At 39.1% G+C, this 24903-nt stretch overlaps 1 protein-coding gene across 1 annotated transcript in view; it reads left to right on the plus strand.

The window, feature by feature from the left end:
* ESR1 (estrogen receptor 1) overlaps window positions 1-24903 on the plus strand; it is a 395979-nt gene that overhangs the window by 74481 nt on the left and 296595 nt on the right. The window lies entirely within an intron of this gene.

Genomic DNA, 24903 nt, shown 5'->3' on the forward strand with positions numbered 1-24903 from the left:
GGATAGGCAAAAAGGTACAAAATGGTATTTTGAGGGATGTGCATGGCATCTGAGAAAGGTTGATCCAGGCTTGTGTGGAAGCTGGCTCTGAGCATAAAATGCCAGAGAAAGGCTTGTGTAACTCTGAAGTATTTTCCTTTCCTTCCTTTCGCTCTCTCTCTCTCTGTCTCTCTTTCCCCCCTCTTTCTTCCTTCCTTTCTCTTTCTTTTCTCTCTCTCTTTCTTTCTTTCCTTCTTTCTTTCTTTTTTTCTTTCTTTCTCTTTCTCTCTTTTTCTTTCTTTCCTTTCTTTTCTCTCTCTCTTTCTCTCTCCTTCCTTCCTTCCTTCCTTCCTTCCTTCCTTCCTTCCTTCCCTCCCTCCCTCCCTCCCTCCCTCCCTCCTTCTTTCTTTCTTTCTTTCTTTCTTTCTTTCTTTCTTTCTTTCTTTCTTTCTTTCTTTCTTTCTTTCTTTCTCTCCTTCTCCTTCTCCTTCTCCTTCTCCTTCTCCTTCTCCTTCTTCTTCAGACGGAGTCTTGCTCTTGCCCATGCTAGAGTGCAGTAGTGTGATCTCGGCTCACTGCAACTTCCACCTCCCTGGTTCAAGCGATTCTCCTGCCCACCCTCCTGATTAGCGGCGATTACAGGTGCCCGCCACCACACCCAGCTAATTTTTTGTATTTTTAGTAAAGATGGGGTTTCACCATGTTGCCCAGGCTTGTCTTGAACTCCTGACCTCAAGTGATCTGCCCACCTCAGCCTCCCAAAGTGCTGGGATTACAGGTGTGAGCCACCGCGCCTGGCCTATTTTCTATTTTTTAACCAGTACCAAGTAAGGGTATTGGTTAGGGTTGAGGCAATGGAAATGTGAAAGAAATGGTGAGTTAGGTATTTCACTGGACACATATGGAGAATGCTGGTGATTTAATGCAGAGGGAGTTGTGGTTAAAAAGGTTAATGTAAGAAGGGTCATGTGGGGACTGGAAATCGCAATAGGGAAACAGAGGTCAGAATGCTGAACTCATAGGAAGTGGGTGACCATGAGTGAATAAAATGTACAATAGGGCTGAGCATGGTGGCTCATGCCTGTAATCCTAGCACTTTGGGTGACTGAGGCAGTTGGATCACCTGAGGTCAGAAGTTTTAGACCAGCCTAGCCAACATGGGGAAACCCTGTCTCTACTAAAAATACAAAATTAGCTGGGCACGGTGGTACATGCCTCTAATCCCAGCTACTTGGGAGGCTGAGGCAGGAGAATCACTGGAACCTGGGAGGCAGAGGTTGCAGTGAGCCGAGATTGCACCACTGAACTCTAGCCTGGGGAACAAGAGCGAAACTCCATCTCAAAAATAAATAAATAAATAAATAAATAAATAAATAAATAAATAAATAAATAAAAAATAAAATGTAAAATAGACTGTGCAAAACCAGGAAATGTACATCTTGACACTTAACTACCCAAAACGCAATTGGTTCCTTGTCTGATTTTTAAAAGAAGTTTCCACTTTCCTCAGAAAATCACGACAGTCCTTGTTCTCAATTTCTTTGTTTTTAAGAAGAGAAATGTGTGATTTCACTTATATAAACTACCTAGAATAGGCAAATTCACAGGGATAGAAAAGTGGAATGGAGGTGACCAAAGGTGGAAAGGATGGAGGATTGTTCAACAGGTACAACATTTCTGTTTGGAATGAGGAAGTTCTGGAAATGGACAGTGGTCATGGCTGAACAGCACTGGGAATGTGCTTAATGCCAGTAAATCATATACTTAAAAATGGCTAAAAATAATGCATTTTATGTTATGTATATTTACAACATTTTTTTTTCTTTTTTTGAGACAGCGTCTTGCTCTGTCACCCAGGCTAGAGTGCGGCAGTATGATCTTGGCTCATTGCAACCTCCACCTCCCAGGTTCTAGCAATTCTCCTGCCTCAGCTTCCCAGGTAGCTAGGATTACAGGTGTGAGCCACCATGCCCAGCTAATTTTTGTGTTTTGGGTAGAGACGGGGTTTCTCCATGTTGGCCAGGCTGGTCTCGAACTGCTAACCTCAAGTGATCTGCCCACCTTGGCCTCCCAAAGTGCCGGGATTACAGGTATGAGCCACCGTGCCCTGCCATATTTACAACTTTTAAATCATAAGAAAGAAACCACTAATGCTTTGACAACTGTGAGATTATGATTTGTGGAAATTTCTTTATGTGATTAAAAAAGATAATTTTTTTGCAAAAAAAACTGTTTTTATTGTCATGCAATTTCTCCTGGGTAAGCACCTTCAGTCTTGTTTTGTGCACAGTGTACAGAGCAGCAATCGTATATTGCTAAAGAAAGTCTATTTTTTTCTTGTAAATTTCTTTAAGTTCCTTGTGGATTCTGGATATTGACCCTTTGTCAGATCGATGGATTGCAAAATTTTTCTCCCGTTCTGTAGGTTGCCTGTTCACTCTGATGCTAGTTTCTTTTGCTGTGCAGAAACTCTTTAGTTTAATTAGATCCCTTTGCCAATTTTGGCTTTTGTTGCCCTTGCTTTTGGTGTTTTAGTCATGAAGTCTTTGCTCATGCCTATGTCCTGAATGGTATTACCTAGGTTTTCTTCTAGGGTTTTTATGGTTTTGGGTCTTATGTTTGAATCCTTAATCCATCTTGAGTTAATTTCTGTATAAGGTGTAAGGAAAGGGTCCAGTTTCAGTTTTCTGCATATGGCTAGCCAGTTTTCCCAACACCATTTTAAAAATAGGGAATCCTTTCCCCATAAGGATATGAACAGACACTTTTCAAAAGAAGACATTTATGCAGCCAACAAACATGAATAAAAGCTCATCATCACTGGTCATTAGAGAAATGCAAATCAAAACCACAATGAGATACCATCACACACTAGTCAGAATGGTTGTTATTAAAAAAGTAAAAATATAACAGGTACTGGTGAAGTTGCAGAGAAATAGGAACACATACACTGTTGGTGGGAGTGTAAATTAGTTCAACTATTGTGGAAGACAGTGTGGCGATTCTTCAAGGATCTAGAACTAGAAATACTGTTTGACCCAGCAATCCCATTACTGGGTATATACTGAAAGGATTATAAATCATTCTACTATAAAGACTCATGCACACGTATGTTTATTGCAGCACTATTCACAATAGCAAAGACTTGGAACCACCCCAAATGTCCATCAATGTTAGACTGAATAGAGAAAATGTGGCACATATACAGCATGGAATACTATGCAGCCATAAAAACGAATGAGTTTATATCCTTTGCAGGGACATGGATGAAGCTGGAAACCATCATTCTCAGCAAACTAACACAGGAACAGAAAACTGAACACTGCATGTTCTCACTCACAAGTGGGAGTTCTATAATGAGAACATATATGCACAGGGAGGGGAACATCACACACCAGGGCCTGTCTAGGTGTTGGGGGTCAAGGGGAAGGATAGCATTAAGAGAAATACCTAATGTAGATGACAAGTTGATGGGGTCAGCAAACCACCATGACACATGTATACCTATGTAACAAACCTATACATTCTGCATATGTATCCCAGAACTTAAGTTATAAAAAAAAAAAAAAAAAAGCCTGCCTTTTGCTTGGCAGTCCTCATTCCTTCCATCTTCTCATGTTTTCTTATTTAACTCAGTTGACAGCACAAGAGAATTACTTAGGAGAGTTCAAAAAACACCTATGGCTGACTTCCTCAAGATTCTGATTTCCTTGGTATGGGGTAGGGCCTGGGCATGAATATGATTTTAAACTCCTCTCATGATTCTAGGTAGCCAGGGTTGAAAAATGCTGGATGTTCAAGTTTTTTTCTTTCTTTTCTTCCAAAAAGGTGAAGCCCTGACTTGGAAAGAATTCAAATGAGAGTTAGGCTTATGTTTGATGTCACTGATTCCTAAAGTTCAGTCCATTGATTCTTCTCATTCTCAGGAGAGCATTTGGTGTCAGAATCACACACCAAAACTGCTACCCTAGTTCAGCATCTAACTCTCTTCAGTCCTGAAACTGTTTTGGTCACTCTGTCCATATAATCATAGTGTTGTAGAAATTTCCAGCTAAACATTGTCTCAAACCTTTTATACCTAATTTTAAATCAAAATGTAGTACAAAATTATTAAATATAATAGGCTTTAAAACATTGAGATTTTGGTCATCTTTTATGTAGAATGCAAGTACTAATGAAACTAAATTTTTTGTTTGCTTTCAAACTATACATTTCCTCTTAAACTTCTTTCAAGGTAGAATTTTATAAGTGGAAGAATCCTTGAAGATTATTTTAATAGAATTCCTTAATTTTACAGATGAGGAAACTGAGACTCCTATATTAATTTATCTAAATGTCTTAGTCCATTTTGTGCTGCTATGTGAGCATACTTGAGACGGGGTAATGTATATTGAACAGAAATTTATTGGCTCACGATTCTGGAGGTTGGAAAGTCTGATATCAAGGTGGTGTCATCTGGCAAGGGCCTTCTGGATGTATCTACATGGTGGAAGGCGGAAGGGCCAAAAGGTAAAATGTGGCTGAATTTGTGCTTCTATTATGGCATGAATCCCATCCATGAAGGTGGAGGCCTCATGGCCTAATCGTTTCTTCTTCTTCTTTTTTTTTTTTGAGATGGAGTCTCGCTCTGTCACCTGGGCTGGAGTGCAGTGGTGTGATCTCAGCTCACTGCAAGCTCCGCCTCCCAGGGTTCACGCCATTCTCCTGCCTCAGCCTCCCGAGTAGCTGGGACTACAGGCGCCCACCACCATGTGTGGCTAATTTTTTTTTGTATTTTCAGTAGAGGCGGGGTTTCACCGTGTTAGCCAGGATGGTCTCGATCTCCTGGCCTTGTGATCCACCCGCCTTGGCCTCCCAAAGTGCTGGGATTACAGGCGTGAGCCACTGCACCAAGCCAGGCCTAATCATTTCTTACAGGCCCCACCTCTTAATACTGCTACAATGGCAATTACATTTCAACATGACCTTTGGAGGAGACAAAAATTCAAACCATAGCACTGAAGTTACACAACTAGTTAAGAAGAGAGAACCTGAGACTGAAACCCTGATGTTTTGACTCCCAATCCAGAATGTCTGATCCCCTAAATCCCACCACTTTGCTGTTTCCATTCCTTTCTCCTGTTTTCATCTATTTTTACCAAGAGGGCAAGATATTTGCTAACTGCTACACACCCAAATTGTATACCAGGCAGGTCAGAATGACTCTAACATTTTATTTAATGGAGCAGAATAAAATATCTTTCTACTAAACAGTGACAAGTGTTTGTTTTAAAAAAAGTATTGTGCAAAAAAAAAAAAAAAAAAAAACTGCTTTCAGCATAAGCTATATTTTACAAAATAAATTTACATTGGGAACCACAGAGGCAGAGCTATTTAGAGTGTCTGGTGTAACTGCTTTTATTGTTACTCTGCTTTTTTGAAAAAGAAGTGTATGAAACAGAGGTGAATAGTACTGAGGAAATAATAACTAAAATACTAAGGATGAGATGCACATGGGCAAAGTTCTTCATTAACTAATGTGGTGGAGAAATGTATGTTCTAGACAGGTCAATCATAGAATTAGAAAAAGTTGGGATCTTGGATTGTTGAGTTCAAACCCTTAGTTTTAAAATTGAAGACTTCAAATTTTGATTGACTACAGATCAATCAACAACCTGTTGGAGTTGGAAACTTGAATCTGATTCTCCATCCTTGTTTGGGATATGAAAAAAAGGAAGAAATTTATGAGTTTTTTGGGTTTTTTTTACTTATGAAACTAGTGTATCATCATGTGAAAATATGAAATAGAGAGTGTTAAAATTATAAAGAAATAAGAATTATATGTGTTTTCATAACCTCATTTTCTTACTTTATATAAGATGGTAAGTCTATTTTGGAATTAATTATTTTTAAGAATAGCATTATAATTCAATGTTAGATAAAGATTTATTTAACCCTGTCCCCTTTAATAAGTGTTTGGATTTTTTAAGTTTGTTTCCAAGTTTTCAGTAAATGATGCTTCAATGGATATCTGTTTGTTATCTTAGTATGTATCTTAGATTAATTCCTCAAGATAAATATTTAAAGGTATGGTATGTGTAATATTCTTGATACATACTTTCATATTTCCCTCCAGAAATGTGTGCACCTATTTAAATATGTGTGGAGGTGCACATTTTAACACTCCTCATTATTCTGGCTGCCTTCTATAAATCAAGTTACCCTGGTATTATGGCTCTCCTCCAGAAATCTAATCATTTAAACACAGGAAGTGAATGTGTGAATGAACAATTAAGTGCTGGCCAAATGTGGAAAAATGTTAGGTGTAAATCAAAGGCAACTGAAACATTAAATACACCTTCCATTCCTCTGCCACATCCATGCTCTTTCCCATACTCCACATCTGCTCACTAATATTGGAAATAAACTGTAATGAACCAGAAATGTCTGACTTACTAGTGTGTTTAGGTGAGTTTTATTGAAACACTGACTGACCCCACCACTCTAACACCATCACCTTCATGTATGTATCTTAGATTAATTCCTCAAGATAAATATTTAAAGGTATGGTATATGTAATATTCTTGATACATACTTCCATACTTTCAGCAGCCACGTGTCATCCTGTGTCCCCCAAGGACACTGCAGTGACTTTCACAGTGACTTGTGCTGGGTTGAGGGGCAAGTGATGACTGAAATCCAGTCCCAGTCAGCTCCCCAAACCAAACCACCTTTACATGGTGCCTATGTGTAAAGGTGGTTTGCTTTGGGGAGATTGATCCCCATGAGGGGTTAGCACCAGCCCTGTGTCTATCTCTTCTTCTCCTAGGGAGATGTTGTCTATTTTGCCAGCTGGAGAAGGGCATGCAGTTTGTTGTCAGGAGATGGGTTCTTAAGTGCCATTGGTAAGTGTCGGGCAAGACAGGCAGAGGGAATCTCTCATGACTACAGGCATTTCATAAGCCCTGGTGTAGATGATAATTGAAATGGGTTGATTTCATAGTAGTCTAATACAGAGTGGTGCTAGAATCTCTGTATGTGCCTATTTAGAAAATAACTTCATATTTAATTCTTCACTTTACATAAAAGATATGTGTATTAAATACACCTTTTATTTTAGAACAGTTTTAGATTTTAGATTTAAATTGGGAAGACAGTAGAGATTTCCTGTCTAACCCACACCCAGCTCCCATATTAGTAACATCTTGCATTAGTATGGTCTATTACAATTAATGAACCAATACTGATATTTTATTATTAACTAAATTCATGCTTTATTCCAATTCCTTTAGTTTCTACCCAATGTCCATTTTCTATTCCAGTATCCCATCCAGGATGCCACATTACATTTTGTTGTCGTGAGTTTCTCAGATTTTCCACGTTTTTGATGACCTTGACAGTTTTGAGGAATACTGGTCAAGTGTTTTGTAGAATGTACCTCAATTGAGGTTTGTCTCATGTTTTTCTCATGATTAGCTTGGTATTACACGTGTTTCAAGAGGAAGACCACAGAGATGAAATGCCATTCTTATTACATCATATCAAACGTATATTCTAACAATATGATTTATGACAACTAACGTTGACTTTGGCCAACTGGCTGGGATAGTATTTGTCTAGTTTCTCCTTTGTAAAGTCCTTCTTTACCCCCTTTCCACACTATGCTCTTTGAAGGAAGTCACTCTGCATAGCTCACGATGAAGGAGTGGGGAGCTATGCTTCTCCTCTTCGAGGGTTGTGTATGTACACAAATTATTTGGAATTCTTTTGCATGGGAGATTTGTCTATTCTCCCCCATTTATTTATTTATTGAATTATTTATATCAGTATAGCTTCATGGATATTTATTTTAGACTTTAGGTTAAAAAACAATACTACTTTATTTTATTGTTCAAATTGTTCCAGCTTCTGGAAGTTATATTTTTATGGAGAAGATTTGTTTTTAAATATAAAAACACTTTAAAAAAACTAAGTCAACAGGATAAAATATTTTTAAATTTTCCTTAATGGGTGTTCTTTGTACCATGTTTCCATCGAATAACATTCTGATTGTCTGAAATCTAAAAATTAGTGTTTGTATTTTAAGCGCTAAGATCAGAAAGAAAGTCACAAGTTTCCCAGACTGAGTTAGACAACATGTATCTCAGAGTTACGAGGAACACTTTTCCCATTCTTGCATTGTAACCAGTGTTACAGTTACAGAAGTGACCAGTGTAACTTCCCCTCCTGTGTTCCAGTTGCCAGGACTTATTTTAGTTCTTTTAATATATCCTTCCCACCAAAGAGAAGTTTTTTGAACAATTTCCCCATGAGGGCTCCCCCACCCCAACTTGTGCCTTTTATTCGTGTCTTTGTAATATTTATTGGTTGGCTAGTGAAATTGCAGAGGTTGGCAAGTCTCCAATTTGTAGAGCAGGCCAGTGGGCTGGAAACTCAGGCAGGAGTTAATGCTACATTCTGGGGGCAATATTTTCTTCTCTGGAAACTTCAGTTTTTGCTGACAAGCTTTTCAACTGATTGGGCAAGACCCACCTAATTTTGATGTTCCTTGAAGGGGAACTGTACAATCAGTTGACATTTCACCCAATCAGTCAACTGATTGTTGGTGTCAACCATATCTTCAGAATAGCTTCACAACAACATCCAGACTCATGTTTGATTAAATAACTGGGTGCTATAACCTTGCCAAGTTGACACCTGAAATTCACCATCACAGTGACCAAGACAGAAAGTGTAATGAGCAAGAAAGCACCCCAGTGACAGGACAGTGAAAGACGAGCCTGGAGATGGCGAGTGGGAAGAGTGATTTAGATGGAATGGTCAAGAGAGGTGGCATTTGAGCCGAGATGTGAAAAGATATGAAAGAAGGGAAGGAACCAGTTCTGCCAAGAATTTGCACTTCTACAGTTTCCCGGATGATATTAATGCTGTTGCCCTGAAGCCCATACTCTGAAAACCACAGAGTAAGGGTACACCTCTGTTATTATCCAATGAATCCTGAGAAAGCCCATTAATATTGCAGTGTGACCATTTTTTCTCGAAATTCCTACCTCACATGCTCTGAGGGGCTGGCAGCTGTTTTGGGAAGGTAAAATCTCAAGAGGGAGGCTTTGAATGATTCCAGGACAAAGTGAAGATAACATACTACCACAGGTAAAGTCTAGGTTTACTTGGAGGTGGCTCGAAACACAAATCCCACCAATTTTATGAGACATGAGGCCATGACTCTGGGTCCTCACTCTGGGCAAGCGACTGAACTCATTAGAACCTCCGTTTTCCCATCTGTACAAAACGAGGTGATAACCGATAAGCAATCCTGGACTGCATTGTGGTAGTGCCATCAAGCAATGATATTTGTCAGGAAGGAGGTGTCCTGTCTATTCTCAAAGTTTCTTACATGGGAGGAAAATTTTGGTAAGGTAAAGATCACAGCCACCCTGGGGTCAGACAGAGGAGTGTGCCAAGCTTGGTAAGTGTCACCGTTCAGGTGAGTGGGGAAGAGACTGAACCCCATTAAATCAGATGACCTCCAAGGCCCTCCCTGCCCCAACATCTGAGGGCTGCCTGGTTTGTCTGCACAGGGTGCTCACAGTAATTCTGACTTTGACATAATTTTAACATTAAAGTCACAAGGATACCCTGGATCACAACTGCTGGAGAAGAAGAGATGGTAGTGGTTTGTTTCCCAAGAGACTTTTTCTGATGCTAGTGGGGCCAGGATCAACCTCCAAAATAAGAGGTCTTTGCAACTGCTGCAAGCCTCTGGCACCTCTACCCTCTAGCAAGAAGCTGCTCTCCTGCCCCACCCCAGTTCCAAGCGTGCTGCAGGGCAGGAACTCACTGTGCTGGCAAAGGTGAGCTGGAGACCTGGCACAGCCTAAAGCTTTTTTAACTGACCCTTTTTAATTTCATCCTCCCTGTACTTAATCTAGAGAGTCATTGATGAAACAAACATGCCATTTTCTCCCAATTTTGCTCTTTTAAATGTCAACAACAAACAAACATTTATATACACAAATGTTGCTGAAGGAGACTTTTGGCTTTAGACAAGGATAAAAACTGAACCTCTTAGTGTGACTTTGGTTGATTTATTTAAAAATCTGTAATTTGACATACGAAGAATTATTAAGACTATTTTTTTTGGTAGGCATTGAATGTGTCCTTGAAAAGTAAAAAGATATGTTCAGTTTCAATCTTCTGTCTATGGGTAGCCAGTTATCCCAGCCCTAGTTATTGAATTGGGAATCCTTTCCCCATTGCTTATTTTATTTTACTTTTTGAGACGGGGTCTTGCTCTGTTGCCCAGGCTGGAGTGCAGTGGCACGATTTTGGCTCACTGCAACCTCTGCCTCCCAGCTTCAAGTGATTCCCCTGCCTCAGTCTCCCAAGTAGCTCGGATTACACATGTGCACCACCACACCTGGCTAATTTTTGTATTTTGATAGAGACAGGGTTTCACCATGTTGGCCAGGCTGGTCGTGAACTCCTGACCTCAGTTGATCCACCCCACTTGGCCTCCCAAAGTACTGGGATTACAGGCATGAGCCACCATGCCCGGCTTCATTTCTTATTTTTGTCAGCTTTGTCAAACATCAGATAATTGTAGGTGTGTGGTCTTATTTCTGGGCTCTCTATTCTGTTCCATTGGTCTATGTGTCAGTTTGTTTATCAGTGCCATGTTGTTTTGGTTATTGTAGCCCTGTAGTATGGTTTGAAGTTGGGTAACAGGATGCTTCCAGCTTTGTTCTTTTTGCTTAGTATTGTCTTGGCTATTTGGGATCTTTTTTTTGGTTCCATATGAATTTTAAAATAGTTTTTTTCTGCTTCTGTGAAGTATGTCATTGGTAGTTTCATAGGAATAGCATTAAATCTATAAGTTGCTTTGAGCAGTATGGCCCTTTTAATGACATTGATTCTTCCTATTCATGAGCATGGAATGTTTTTTTCATTTGTTTGTGTCATCTCTGATTTCTTTGAGCAGTGTTTTGTAGTTCTCCTTGTAGAGAATTTTCACCTCCCTGATTAGCTGTATTCCTAGGTATTTTATTCCTTTTGTGGCAATTGTGAATGGGATTGTGTTCCTGATTTGGCTCTTTGCTTGACTATTTTTCGTGTGTAGGAAGGCTAAGTGATTTTTGAATGTTGATTTTGTGTCCTGAGACTTTGCTGAAGTTGTTTATCAGCTGAAGGAGTTTTTGGGCCAAGACTATGGGGTTTTCCAAATATAGGAACATGTCATCTGCAAACAGGGATAGTTTGACTACCTCTCTTTCTATTTGGATGCCTTTTATTTCTTTCTCTTGCCTGACTGCCCTGGCCAGGACTTCTAATTCTATGTTGAATAGGAGTGGTGAGAGAGGGCATCTTTGTTTTGTAACTGGACCCCCTCCTTACTTCATATATAAAAATTAACTCAAGATGGATTAAAGACGTAAATGAAAAGTATAAAACTCCAAGAACCCTGGAAGACTGCCTGGGCAATACCATCTTAGATATAGGAATGGACAAAAATTTCATGATGAAGATGCTAAAAGTTGCAACAAAAGCAAAAATTGAGAAATGGATCTAATTATACTAAAGAGCTTCTGCATAGCAAATAAAACTATCAACAGAGTAAACAGACAACCTACAGAATGGGAGAAAATTTTTCCAAACTATGCATCTAACCAAGGTCTACTATCCAGCATCTATAAGCAACTTAAATTTACAAGAAAAAAACCTCATTAAAAAGCAGGCAAAGGGCATAAACAGACACTTTTCAACAGAAGACGTACATGTGGCCAACAAGCATATGAAAAAAGCTCAACATCACTGATCATTAGAGAAATGCAAATCAAAATCACCATGAGATACCATCTCACACTAATCAGAATGGTTGTTATTAAAATGTCAAAATATAATAGGTGCTGGTGAAGTTGCAGAAAAATAGGAACACTTATATACTGTTGGTGGGAGTGTAAATTAGTTCAATCATTGCGAGAAACAGTATGACGATTCCTCAAAGACCTAAAAACAGAACTACCATTCAACCCAGCAATTCCATGACTGGGTATATACCCAAATGGATATAAATTGTTCTGTCATAAGGACAATACCTGTGTATGTTCATTGCAGCACTATTCACAAGAGCAAAGACATGGAATCAATCTAAATGCCCATTGATGGTAGACTGGATAAAGAAAATGTGGTACATATACATGATAGAATACTATGCAGCCACCAAAAAGAATGAGATCATGTCCTTTTCAGGAACATGGATGGTGCTGGAAGCCATTATCCTTAGCAAACTAATGCAGGAACAGAAAACCTAATACTGCATGTTCTCACTTGTAAGTGAGAGCTAAATGATTAGAATTCATGGACAAATAGAGAGGAATAACAGACACTGGGGCCTATCAGAGGGTGAAGGGTAGGAGGAGGGAGAGGATCAGGAAAAATAACTAATGGGTGCTAGGCTTAATACCCGGGTGATGAAATAATCTGTACAACAAACCCCCACGACATAAGTTTACCTGTGTAACAAACCTGCACATGTACCCCTGAACTTAAAATAAAAGTTAAAAAAAACCCCAAAAGGTGAAGTGTTGGTGAAGATGTGGGAATGTAAATTAGTACAGCCATTTTGGAAAATAGCCAAGGAAAATGTTTTATTGAGTCTACGTATAAATGTAGACTCAATAAATGCTACCTTATGATGCTACCTTACAGCAATAGCTTCCAAAGTGGGGTGTCCTGAATAGCAGAAGTTCCCTTTACATTTTCAAACCTCATCTTTTTACTTTCTGATTTTGAATTTCATAATGAACATGTATCAATACAATAGCACACTATGAATTTTATAAATAAACAAATATGGGAAAAATAAGATACGTTCACTTTCCTGGCTGACCCCAGTTAGTCTAAACTATCAGTTATGGGATCCATTTGTTCTAAATATTGAAGACACTGTTGCGGGGGTTGAGGAGGGTGAATGATAGACTCGAATTCCTTGAAGGAATAGAAATGTGACTACTATGCTAAAAAGCAGGCCCCATGGAGTATAAATAGAGTATTCACTGTGCCTTTACATTTGTTTCCCTGGAGGAAATGTAAAACTAGTCTCAAGACTTTCTGGTCATTTCCAAGTCATAAAGGGCTACTAATTTATATAAACAGTCCAATGTCAATACCAAATGTGTGAGTTTCATTTCATCTCACAACTCCTCCCCTTTCCCAGTTCTGGCCCCATACAAGCCCGCTGCCTGCAGTAGGATGGAGGAAGATGGTTTCTTTTTCCTTCCCTCCCGTTTATTTGTCTTTGTACACCTTAAAGCCAGCCTGAATTTCTGCTCCCTACAAGGGTGAAGCGGGTGGGTCAGGAGGTGGGGAGAGAGCTAAGGAACGTTGGCGTGAGTTGTTGTTGTGTTTATCCTAACTATATAATGTTGGATAGCATGAGTTTTCCCAAAAATACCAGTATAAGCAGTAAATGCTATAACTGATCATGAATTGTTTACAGTGATTGAGTAGAATCATTGCATCTGGTCATGAATAGAAAAAGCACTTCCCAGACAGCTGGTCTGCTGCCAGGGGTGCAGCTTTAGAGGTCCCCAGACCCATTCTATTCAAATCTCTTGACTTTATCAGCTGTGTGGTGTATCTGTGGTTATAGGCTGATGTGGTTTGGCTGTGACCTCACTCAAATCTCATCTTGAATTGTAGCTCCCATAATTCCCACGTGTCATGGAAGGTACTCAGTGGGGGGGGGGGGGGGGGGGTTGTATCATGGGGGTGGGTCTCTCCTGTGCTGTTCTTGTGGTCATGAATAAGTCTCATGAGATCTGATGGTTTTATAAATGGGAATACTCCTTCACAAGCTCTCTTGCCTGCTGCCATGTAAGAAGACCCTTTGCTTTTCCTTTGTCTTCTGCCATGATTGTGAGGCCTTCCCAGCCATGTGGAACTGTGAGTCCATTAAACCTCTTTGCTTTATAAATTACCCAGTCTTGGATATGCCTTTATTAGCAGCGTGAGAATGGGTTAATACGTGAACCACATTGTTATAGAGTTTCTGAAGGTCATTAAGAGGAGAAGTCCATGCCGTGGGCTGAGCTGGGTCTCAAAGGAGACTCAGTGCAATCATCACGAAGGGCCCATCTTGAGCTCCTAAGGCAGGGCAGGGCTGGGTCTTATGGAGACATGTGACTTTCAGGTAATCCAGTGAGCACCTGTGTTTTCCTCCTATAATTCTTGAGGAATGGATATTGTTCTATTTTCAGATAGTGTAATAATAAGCACCTGGAAAATACTATATGACCCCAAACAACAGGTAAAATGTCAAAAAAACCCTTTTATCTATACGAAGTTAGACACCAAGTTCAAATAATCTTATCCATTTATTCATTGTCTTCCAATACAATCATGTATCATTTAATGATGGGGATGAGTTCGGAGGAAGGAGTTGTTAGATTTTGTCATGGTGCAAACATCCTCAAGTATACTTATGCCAACCTCAGTGGTATAGCCTACTACACATCTAGGCTTGTATAGTACAGCCTATTTTTCCTAGACTATAAACCTGCACAGCATGTTACTGTCCTGAATACTGCAGGCAACTATAATATAATGGTAAGTATTTGTGTATCTAAACATACTTCAGCATAGAAAAGGCACAGTGAAAATATGATATAAGAGATAAAAAATGGTCCACCTGTACAAGGCACTTGCCAGAATGGAGCTTTCAGGACTGGAAGTTGCTCTGGGTGAGTCAGCGAATGGGTGATGAGTGAATGTGAAGGCCTAGGGCATTATTGTATGCTACTGTAAACTTTATAAACACTGTGCACTTAGGATACACTAAATTTATTAAAAATTCGTCTTTCTTCAATCAATAATAAATTAACATTAGCTTACTGTATTTTTTTCAACTTTATAAACTTTAATTTTTTTTTAGAGATAGGGTCTTGCTCTGTTGGTCAGGCTGGAGTGCAGTGACACAATCATAGTTCACTACAGCATTGAACTCCTAGGCTTAAGCAATCCTCACACCTCAGCCTCCTGAGTAGCTAGTACTGCAGATGCACACTACTGCACCCAGCTAGTTTTAAAATTTTTTGTAGTGACTGGGTTCTGCTATATTGACCAGGCTGGTCTTGAACTCCTGACTCAAGCAATCCTCCTGCCTTGGCCTCCCAGAGTGCTAGGATTATAGGTGTGAGTTACTGCACTTGGCCTAAACTTTAATTTTTAAAATCTTCTTGACTCTTTTATAATAACAGTTAGTTTAAAACACAAACACATTATACAGCTGTAAAAAAATGTTTTCTTTCTTTACATCCTTATTCTATACGCTTTTTTTCTGTTTAGGTTTTTAAAAACATTTTAGGCCGAGTGCAGTGGCTCATGCCAGTAATCCCAGCACTTTCGGGGAACGAGGCAGGCGGATCACGAGGTCAGGAGATCAAGACCAACTTGGCTAACACGGTGAAACCCCATCTCTACTAAAAATATAAAAAAATTAGCCGGATCTGGTGGTGGGCACCTGTAGTCCCAGCTACTCAGACTGAGGCAAGAGAATGGCGTGAACCCAGGAGGCGGAGCTTGCAGTGAGCCGAGATCACACCACTGTGCTCCAGCCTGGGCAACAGAGTGAGACTTTGTCTCAAAAAAAAAAAAAAAAAAAAAAGTTTTAAACTTTTTAAAAAAATCAAAGTCACAAACACATGCATTAGCCTAGGCCTACCCAGGGTGAGGATCATCAGTGTCGCTGTCTTCCACTTCCACGTCTTGTTCCACGGGAAGGTCCTCAGAGGCAGTAACACCCATGGAGCTGTCATCTCCTCTGATAACAATACGGGCTTCTGGAAGACCTCCAGAAGGAGCTGCCTCCTGCCTAATGCTGCTTTCCAGCTAATATTTTTTTATAGTAGAAGGAGTACACTAAAATAATAATAAAAACTGTAGTAAAGTAAATATATAAACCAGTCATATAGTCATTTATTATCATAATCAATTATTATGTACTGTACATAATTGTATGTGCTAGACTTTTATACAACTGGTTGCACGATAGGTTTGCTTACGCCAGCATCAGCACACACGTGAGTAATGTGTTGTGCTGTGACATTAGGGCAGCTATGATGTCAGTAGGTGATAGGAATTTTTCAATTCCATTATAACCTTACAGGACCACCGTCATATATGCAGTATAAAACATCATTACGTGGTACATGACCATATTTACTGAGCATCAAATATGTGCCCAGGCAGTGTGCTAGGGACTGGAAGGGACCTCAAAGTCTAGTAAAAAAACCACAACACTAAAACAATATGTGTAATTCAAAGTGACATGTCCTGTAATAGTTGCCTACCTACTCCCCAGAGAGAAATTAAACCTGCTTGCTTAACTTATTAATTTTATATGCATGTACTTGCAGTATAAAAACATACTTTAAAACATATTAGGAGTATAGGATGTTATCTGTAGTGATAGGTTATTTAATGTTCTCTTCATTGAGTTCTAAAAAATTGGGATAGAGTGTAACGAAATGGGGAAGGGAGGGTTAGTGTAAACTCTCCTTTGATGTCTATGCTGTGGATCAGAAAACTCATAAATATGTCAACAGTTGGATTTTCTCCTAATATGAAAACAACTATTTGGCTTCTTTTGCAAATGTGAAAAGTTAACCAAAAATATAAAACTTCTTCTTTCCACTAAAACTAGGGCACAATCATTCTTTTCCTCTTATTGGAGTCCAAATGGGTTTCCATAATCTTCAGATCTAGTAGTTGTATTTATTGATGACATAAATGGAAAGACTAAAAGATAAAGTTAAGAAAAATTCAGTGGTTTATGGTTTCAACTCTACTGATAATTTTGTATATAAAGGCATTCTAAATTAGACTGTATACACATTTGCCATTTGAGTTCCAAGCATTTTAGCAATAGATCAAAAGATCTTAATGCCTGATAGTTGACAGATTACTTCCAAATATTTCTTTTCATTTTTGTGAAAGCCAAAGTCCTTTTCTCAACATGACAGTCACAATTTTGTCAACAATCTACCACTTATTTACAAAGGTTTAAAATCTGATAATAGATATTCACCTGGACTATACAATGTCTCAGTGGGAGCAACAGTGGTTTACAATGGGTCTGAAAATGTTGCAAAATAGTCAAAACTGGCATTGCAACAATTCATTTCCAAAAACACACTAGACTCGTGAGTTTTTGGTTTTTAAGTTTTTATAGCTTGCTTCTGGTGTTAATGTTCTCCACACCTAAGGTGCCAACATGCATGGCTACTCTTTGTCCCCAGAGAAACATTGCTGATTTGTACCAAATTTCAGTGATGTGTCAAGCAAACTGTCATTTTGGAATGACAGTAAGCACTCCTTCAATAACAGCTCTTTATTTCGTCCAAAACCTTTGGGCCGCACGATTCTGATCTTTATCACACTTTCAGTACCTGTCATTCATTATCAGCTTGTGCTCCTGGAACCCCAGGAATTGTCAACTACTGACAAAATAATGGAGCAAAATAGCAAGAAGAACCTGCAGTTCCTACATCATTGCATTTAATCTTTGCACCAACTCTTTGATGTGGAAATTGTCCCAATTTTATAGATTCAGCTTAAAGACCTTGATTTGTCCAAGATCACACAACCACTAGGAGGTATAATGTTCAAACAAAAATGTCTGAAAAAGACTGGGTGTGGTGGCTCACGCCTGTAATCCCATCACCTTGGGAGGCCGAGATGGGCGGATCACCTGAGGTCAGGAGTTTGAAACCAGCTTGGGCAACATGGTGAAACCCCGTCTCTACTAAAAATATAAAAATTAGCTGGGTGTGGTGGTGCATGCCTGTAATCCCAGCTACTCGGGAGACTGAGGCATGAGAATCGCTTGAACCCTGTGAGGCAGAGGTTGCAGTGAGCTGAGATCACATCACTGCACTCCAGCGTGGGTGGCAGAGTGAGAGTCCATCTCAAAAAAAAAAAAAAAAAAATCTGCAAAGGTAGATTACTTGGCCTCACTCATAGTAAAAAAGTGTCAGTTAAAAGTGCATGGAGAGATACTATTTTGAAAAGCGTCAAAAAGTTCAAAGATCTATCATATTTGTAAGGATATGAGAGTTTAAATTGTACAGGCATTATGAAGGCGTTTGGTTATATCTACCAAAATTAACATTGCACATATTTACTCACGTGTAAATTGACTTATGTACAAATTCACTAATTGTAGCATTGTTGATAATCGTAAAAGATTAGGAACACACCTAATTGCCATTAATAAGGAACTGGTAAACTAGAATTCCTCTGTGTCATGGAATACTATGTAGTCATCAAAAATGAGGAAGATATTTATGTAGTGAAATAGAAAGATATCCAAGATATATTGCTAATGAAAACAAAAAACATGGCACAAATAAGGTGCATGTTACTATCTGGGTCTTTTAAAAAGGGGGTGTGGAAGAATGTGTGTGTGTGTTTTCTTCAATATGCGTAGAATATCTCTAGAAGGAAATTTAAAGACTGGTGACCTCAGTTGTCTCCAGAGAGGGAAAATTGGTGGGTTGCAGGCAGAGGTGAAAGATTTTCCCACTATGGCTTTGAAAATATCTTTTCAAGTTTAAAGCACCAACTGCATTATATATCAAAAGTAAACAAAATAAAATTTTAAAATGAAATGACATCTGCAAAACACTTGATAGATGTTCAGTTAACAGCCATCAGGATTTATTAGTAATTGTGGTTTTTGCCATTAAAAGTAATTTTAAAAGTAATGGTTTTGCCATTAGTTTTAATGACAAAACCACAATTACTTGTGCACCAACCAAATACCTTATGCTTCTGGTGAGGGCATCTCTCAGAAGAGAGATTATGAGTAAAGAACACTAGAAAGGATGTTTAATATTATTTCCCTTTTTAAAACTGGTGGTTGTCAAACCAGTCTAAATGAAAAGTCTCCAGAACTGATGATTATGTTCATATAGCAGTAGTTTGGAGTGAACAGAAATCATCTTTACCATCAACCTAGCTCCAAAAGAGGCCAAGCCAATCTGGTTCCCTTCGCCAACCACCTTCCTCCCAATCTATACGTTGGGGTGATCCACTACAAAGCTCTCAAGAGTATACACAATGCTACTACAGTCATTGTGAGTGAGATCTGAAGGGAGCATAGGCTAGGACTCACGAGGTTATGGTTCAGAGTTTCTACTGAAATTCCTTTCAACAAAGTGAAGAGCACATCACTGACTACTTAGCTAGTGCTAGATTACCCAAAAAAGTAACCGAGTCTCATGGGCAGAGGTGGGAAAATCTGTTAAGCACATAGTGGAGGATGAATCTGGGCTGATTGGAAAACATTTGTTTGAATGAATGTAGCATTTATTTCCAAGAATAAGCATGTCCAGACTGATTGAGCAAGAGTTATATTTAGTTCAGTCGTTCTTATGTCCATTTTGAGAAAGCTAAACCAGCATGCCAGAAGGGGTCAAAGATCACGTTTTGCATGAAAGAAAAGCCAATGGAAATGGGACTGTTAGACTTAAACTTTTGGGTATTTTACGCTAGGACTTAGAAATGACTTATTTTTCTGTCTCTAGCATTGCAAGTAGCAAGAGAGTGAATTTTTGGTATTTGGAATACTCTCTCCTCATTTTTCCTTTGGGAAAATCATTAGCCTATCTGATTTGACTGCTATTGAATATATTCCGTGACATCCATAGGTCTACATTCAGGCATTGCTTGCGCTTGTGTATTACATATGATTAATTGCTTACATAAGAACAATGATGAACCCTGCAGAGGGGAGGAGGGATGTGAAGAACAGCTTACGTAGGCATTCCAGGACCTAACAAGGGATGGTTTGATACAGCTCATTCTTGTTTTGAATTTTCATGCCTCTTGAGAAAGAAAGGAGCAGAATATGCTTTGCATGGTGCTATGTCCTCCCAGGTCCTACGTTTTCTTTTTTGTATTTTGTCAGTTCTCTAAGTAGGGATTTTCTTAGTTTAATATAATTTCCATTTTAAAAATTCAAATACCTACATATGAGGTGGGAGTGGAAATTAATCAGAAGCATTCCTATAAACTGCAGACTCAAATTAAGTCCTTGAGCAAGCTGGCATTTTGATGAGATGAGGATTCAATGGGTGGGACAGTTGTACATTTGAACTCTGGGTACACTGCAGAAAGCGAGGCCTGAGAAGGTTGTGTTGAGGAAGGAGTGTCAGTGACTGAGCCTGTTGGAAAGGGAGGCTGAGAGAGTTGAGGACACATATGTAAGGGAGAACACATTGATTGGTCAGGTGTTGTTTTTCTGCTGTGAGTTTCGATTAGAATTTTGGGTCTCATTAAGTGACCCATGTTGAATAGAGGTTGGGTAGAGCTGGCTTGGAAAGCCTCAGTGAAGAGATGAGCTTGACAGTATGATAAGGAAGTAGATGTGAATTCAGGACAGGAAATGGAGAAGGACAGGATGAGAAAAGGGAACAAATTTACAATTTGCGCCATTAGCCATTTATTAGAATTTGGTATAAGAATTTGTGGACTTACTGTTTCCTTTTGGATTTAAGGTACAAAAACCTACTGGCGAGTGTCAGTAAAAGTGATGTCTTTATTCAGTTGTCAACCAAAAGTTTTACACTAAATTCTTTTGAATCTTTGAATGTTTATATTATTCCCAATAATCTTTCCAATTCTTTTAAAAGGCTGATTTTTAGGAAGGCTAGCACTTTTTGATCACAAAATAGTTTCCCCGATGAGTATGAGAGGTTCAATATCTTTCAAATTAGATTTTTTGGAAATTGAACTATATCAAATAAAATAAAACAAGTAGGGTTTTTTTTTTGTTGTTGTTAAAGGTATTATTATATTTGCAGGTTTGTACAATTTAGCAGATACAGGAAGGGTTTAAATTTTTTCTTTAGCTAGAATGTTCAGTTCAAATTATACAGACATAAGCCTGAGACCTAAATGAACTCTCTTCTGAGGAGTAATGAATGGAAGGTAGATTACTCATTTCTTCACGTTCAAAAGACAAATTATGTCTCTGAACACAGTTGTTTCAATGTTTTTAACTTACGATCTCAAACTCTTCCCATTTCTTTATCAGTGATTTGGGTAATGTGGAGGCAGTCTTGTTGTAGTTTCCAAAGATTTAGGCATTTTTGAGACTCTAAGAATAGTTCATTGAGCCACCAATTTGTCCCTTAATTTTATTTAAGCTGAGCAAGGCCCATCTGACTTCTTCCAAGTCAGAAGAATGCAGCATCTACCCAGAGAGGCTGAGGGTGGGATAGAAAGAAGGAGGCACTCCAAGTTTGGAGACACAGATTCTAGTCCAATTCCTCAAGCTGCATGACCTTCAGCAAGTCTCCCGTGTTGTTCAGGGCCCCAGTTTCTTTATAAGTGCAATGAAGAGTTTGGACTCAACAACTTATAAAGAAACATGCATTCTAATGGTCTATTACGTGAAAAGAATGTGAGTTGTTCTAGAAAATATGAATCTGCTCCCCGATTGTACTCCAAGCTCTGGTTCTAAATTTCAGTTATTATAGTTACTTCTTTTGAGGTCAATCATTGAGGAAGTCAGTTAATGCAGAGATGATGTCTGGAAGGAGTTTACAAGTTTGTTGTTCAAATAGTATTTGTTGGGGGCCAACTAAAACTACACATCAGGGATTGTGCTCACATTGGACTAGTGTCTTTGGAAAGCACAGTCCTTGTGTGTCCTTTTTGAATTTACAGGCCAACTTCGGGAAGCAGAGAGACAAATAGGAAATCCAACAGCATGATAAGTAGTACAATGGGAATGTTTAGGGAGACATGAGCACTCAACAGGAGATCAAGGAAGGTTTCCTGGTGGCTATGATGTCTCAAGGGAGACTTGAAGCATGAGTAGGCGTGTGTCAGATGAAAAGGAATGGGAGGAAGATTTCAGGTAGAGTAACTTATATACATGAACATTTAGACCCGGAAAGAGTCCAGAGGGACTGAGGAACTTAAAAGAAATCCAGTATGGGAGGAGTATAGTACCTGTTGGGGAGGGTGGGGACTCTTGATAAAGCAGGATAATAATTTAAGTTCTTTGGCTCTTGAGTTACTTTTGGACAAGTTGAGCTTCAGGTAGCTAGTACATAGTAGGAGCTTAATAAATATTTATTGAATGAATGAACATGTAAGTAAAATGTCTAATAGGTACCTGGAAATGTGGACTTCCTAGTCAGGAAAGAGAGGTTGGATGGAGATTTCTATTTTGAAGTTTTCAATGTATATATGAAAGTAAAAACACAAGGAGTGGTTGTGATCATCCAGGAGAAGGTATGCAGAGGAGGGAGCAGGGTCTAGGGGCTGAACCCTGGGGCACCCACACCTGAGAGGAGGAAGAGGAAGAGGGGCTCTCAGAAGAGCCTGAGCAGGAAGGGCCATTGTAATAGGACTAAACACTAAACCCCTGGAAGTCAGCTCTCTGGGGGCAGAGGTTTTTGTTTTGTTTATTTTGGGATGCCTGCTCAGATTATGCCCCCCGACTCACCCAAATTCACATATAGAAGCCCTAACCCTCAATATGACTGTATCCGGAGATAGGGTCTTTGGGAGGTAATTATGGTTAAACGAGGTTATAAGGGTGGGACCCTACAATGATAGGACTGTGGCCTTATAAGAAGTGCTGTCTCTCTTTCTGTCCTCCTCCTTCTACCCCCTCCAGGGCCCACCCCCACCCCACACTGAGAAAATAAATCACTGTTGTTTAAGTCACCCAGTCTATGGTGTTTTGCTATAGTAGCCTGAGCTGACCAAAACAGTTCTCGACACTTAGGAATGGTCCTGGTAAATACAGCTAATCAATATTTTTTTTGAGTAAATTGAATGAATGAGTCATTCATTGGAATGCTTATGAATGCATTCCTCCCTCCACAGTGTGATTGTCATTGAGCAGGTTGGGAGAAGGAAGGAGCTCTTGCAAGCATGGAAGTCCTGGGTGCTTAGGGAGAATGGGAGGGTGCTGTGGTCACAAAATTGGAAGAAAGAGCTGAAAAGACTGAAAAGGTTGAAAATGCTAAACTGCTCAAACCTCCTCTCTTTCTCTCTCTCTCTCTCTCTCTTTTTTTTTTTAAATCATTTGGCTAGGCTGGCTCTGAAATTGGGGATGGTTCTTGGTTGATTATGTTGTGTGTGTGTGTGTGTGTGTGTGTGTGTGTGTGTTAAGGCCCTTCTTAACATTAGATAGGACTATCGGAATCTAAGTGAATTTAGGCACAATCTAGATATTGCTCTTCATAGAGAAATAATACTCTAAGCTGGCAATGAAATTCCTCAAGTAAACAACAGATAAAGGGAAGGAGAGGGACACAGTGTAACAATAATTGGAATAATTGGAATTCTTGTATCACTCATGGCACTTACAGTGAAAATACTTTCTAAATTGTCTTCTGTTACATGCAACATAGGTACATTATATAAAAAGATCCTAAAATATTGTTAAAAAGAAATTTTCCCAGAAAATGTAAGATAAAAGTTAACTAAATTCTACTAAGCTTGCAAGTTAACTCCAAATCATTCATTGACTCATAATCAAGAACAGTCTTGCTGCCTGACAACCAAAAAATTCAAACTGTCTTCATCAAGTCCTGGGTGGGAAGCCAGGAAATGGGATCTGAGATCACAGGCTTTATGAGAGTCAGGGTCTTTGGCTTGACTCTTGGTCACAAATCATGCTTTTTTTTCCTTGGAGAGAGAGTGAGAAAGAAAAGGCTGTTTCAAAACATGTTAAAGAATACTGATTCCACTTGGCTTCTTGTTAACGTGTACCCTTGCAGACTTGGGTAAAACCTGATCCTGTTAAAAGTTATTATACTTAAAAAGATTCATGACTAGAGTGTTAGGACAATTCTGTGGCCTTGAGGGTCCCATTGCAGCAAGAGGAGTCTGACTGAGAAGAGGATAGCTCTGTCCTTTGATGCCCAGTAACCTGCATGCCCAGCACCTTGCTGGCTGTGCCATTGGTAGGAAATGCAGTATGTGCACTTCAATTTGTAAGAGATCATGGTCCAAAGAGATCATAGATTTATTTTGCCACCTGGCCCAGAGGGTGATAGAACTCCGGACAATGGTTGCCTATAGGGGTTGGGAGTTTATTGGAATGGGACACAAAGGGAAATTTCTGGGGTGATGGAAATACTCTATGCTTTCATTGGGATAGTTGTTACATGGACATATCCATCTGTCACATTCATCAAATGGTATGCTTTAGATACATGTATTTCATTGTATATAAATTTTGCCTCAAAAAACAAAAACTCAAGGTCAGGTGAAAAAAGTCTAGGAACTAATCAAAAACCCTTAAAATAAGTGACCAAACTATTTGTGAAAATGAGCAGAAACTTAAAGGGAAAATCTTCGTTATTTTTCCACATTAGAAGAAAATTGATGGTATCAGATAAATGCTCAAAAATAAGCTTCCAAACAGAGCATTTATAATCAGTACAATAATAAGTTTGAACACAGCCAAACCTTCGTGTCTCAGAGTGAAGGAACCATTTCTAGTAGTATAAGCTATTATGGAGATAGTTCCACATTTATTTTCTTTCATGTTTCTTTTGGAGGAATAATGTTTTTGTAAATGTAAAAAGCTTTTAAAGGAGCTAGAGAAGAAGCTATGTTTGGTCATAGTATTATCTGCTTACGAACTAAAAATTCAGAGCTCTCTTGTGAATCATGCTGCCAAGAATTGCAGACTTAAGCCTCGAGATTGTACGAATTTGAATTTTGACTTTATGACCTCAGTCAGCATAAAGATACAAAGATAATCTTCCATCAAAAACAGTTTTGAAAATGGTGGAATGGGCCGGGCGCGATGGTTCATGCCTATAATCCCAGCACTTTGGGAGGCTGAGGCAGGTGGATCACCTGAGGTCAGGAGTTCAAGACCAGCCTGGTCAACATGGTGAAATTCCGTCT

This window comes from Piliocolobus tephrosceles, chromosome 5 (assembly GCF_002776525.5).
Source record: "Piliocolobus tephrosceles isolate RC106 chromosome 5, ASM277652v3, whole genome shotgun sequence".
Classification (NCBI taxonomy): Eukaryota; Metazoa; Chordata; class Mammalia; order Primates; family Cercopithecidae; genus Piliocolobus; species Piliocolobus tephrosceles.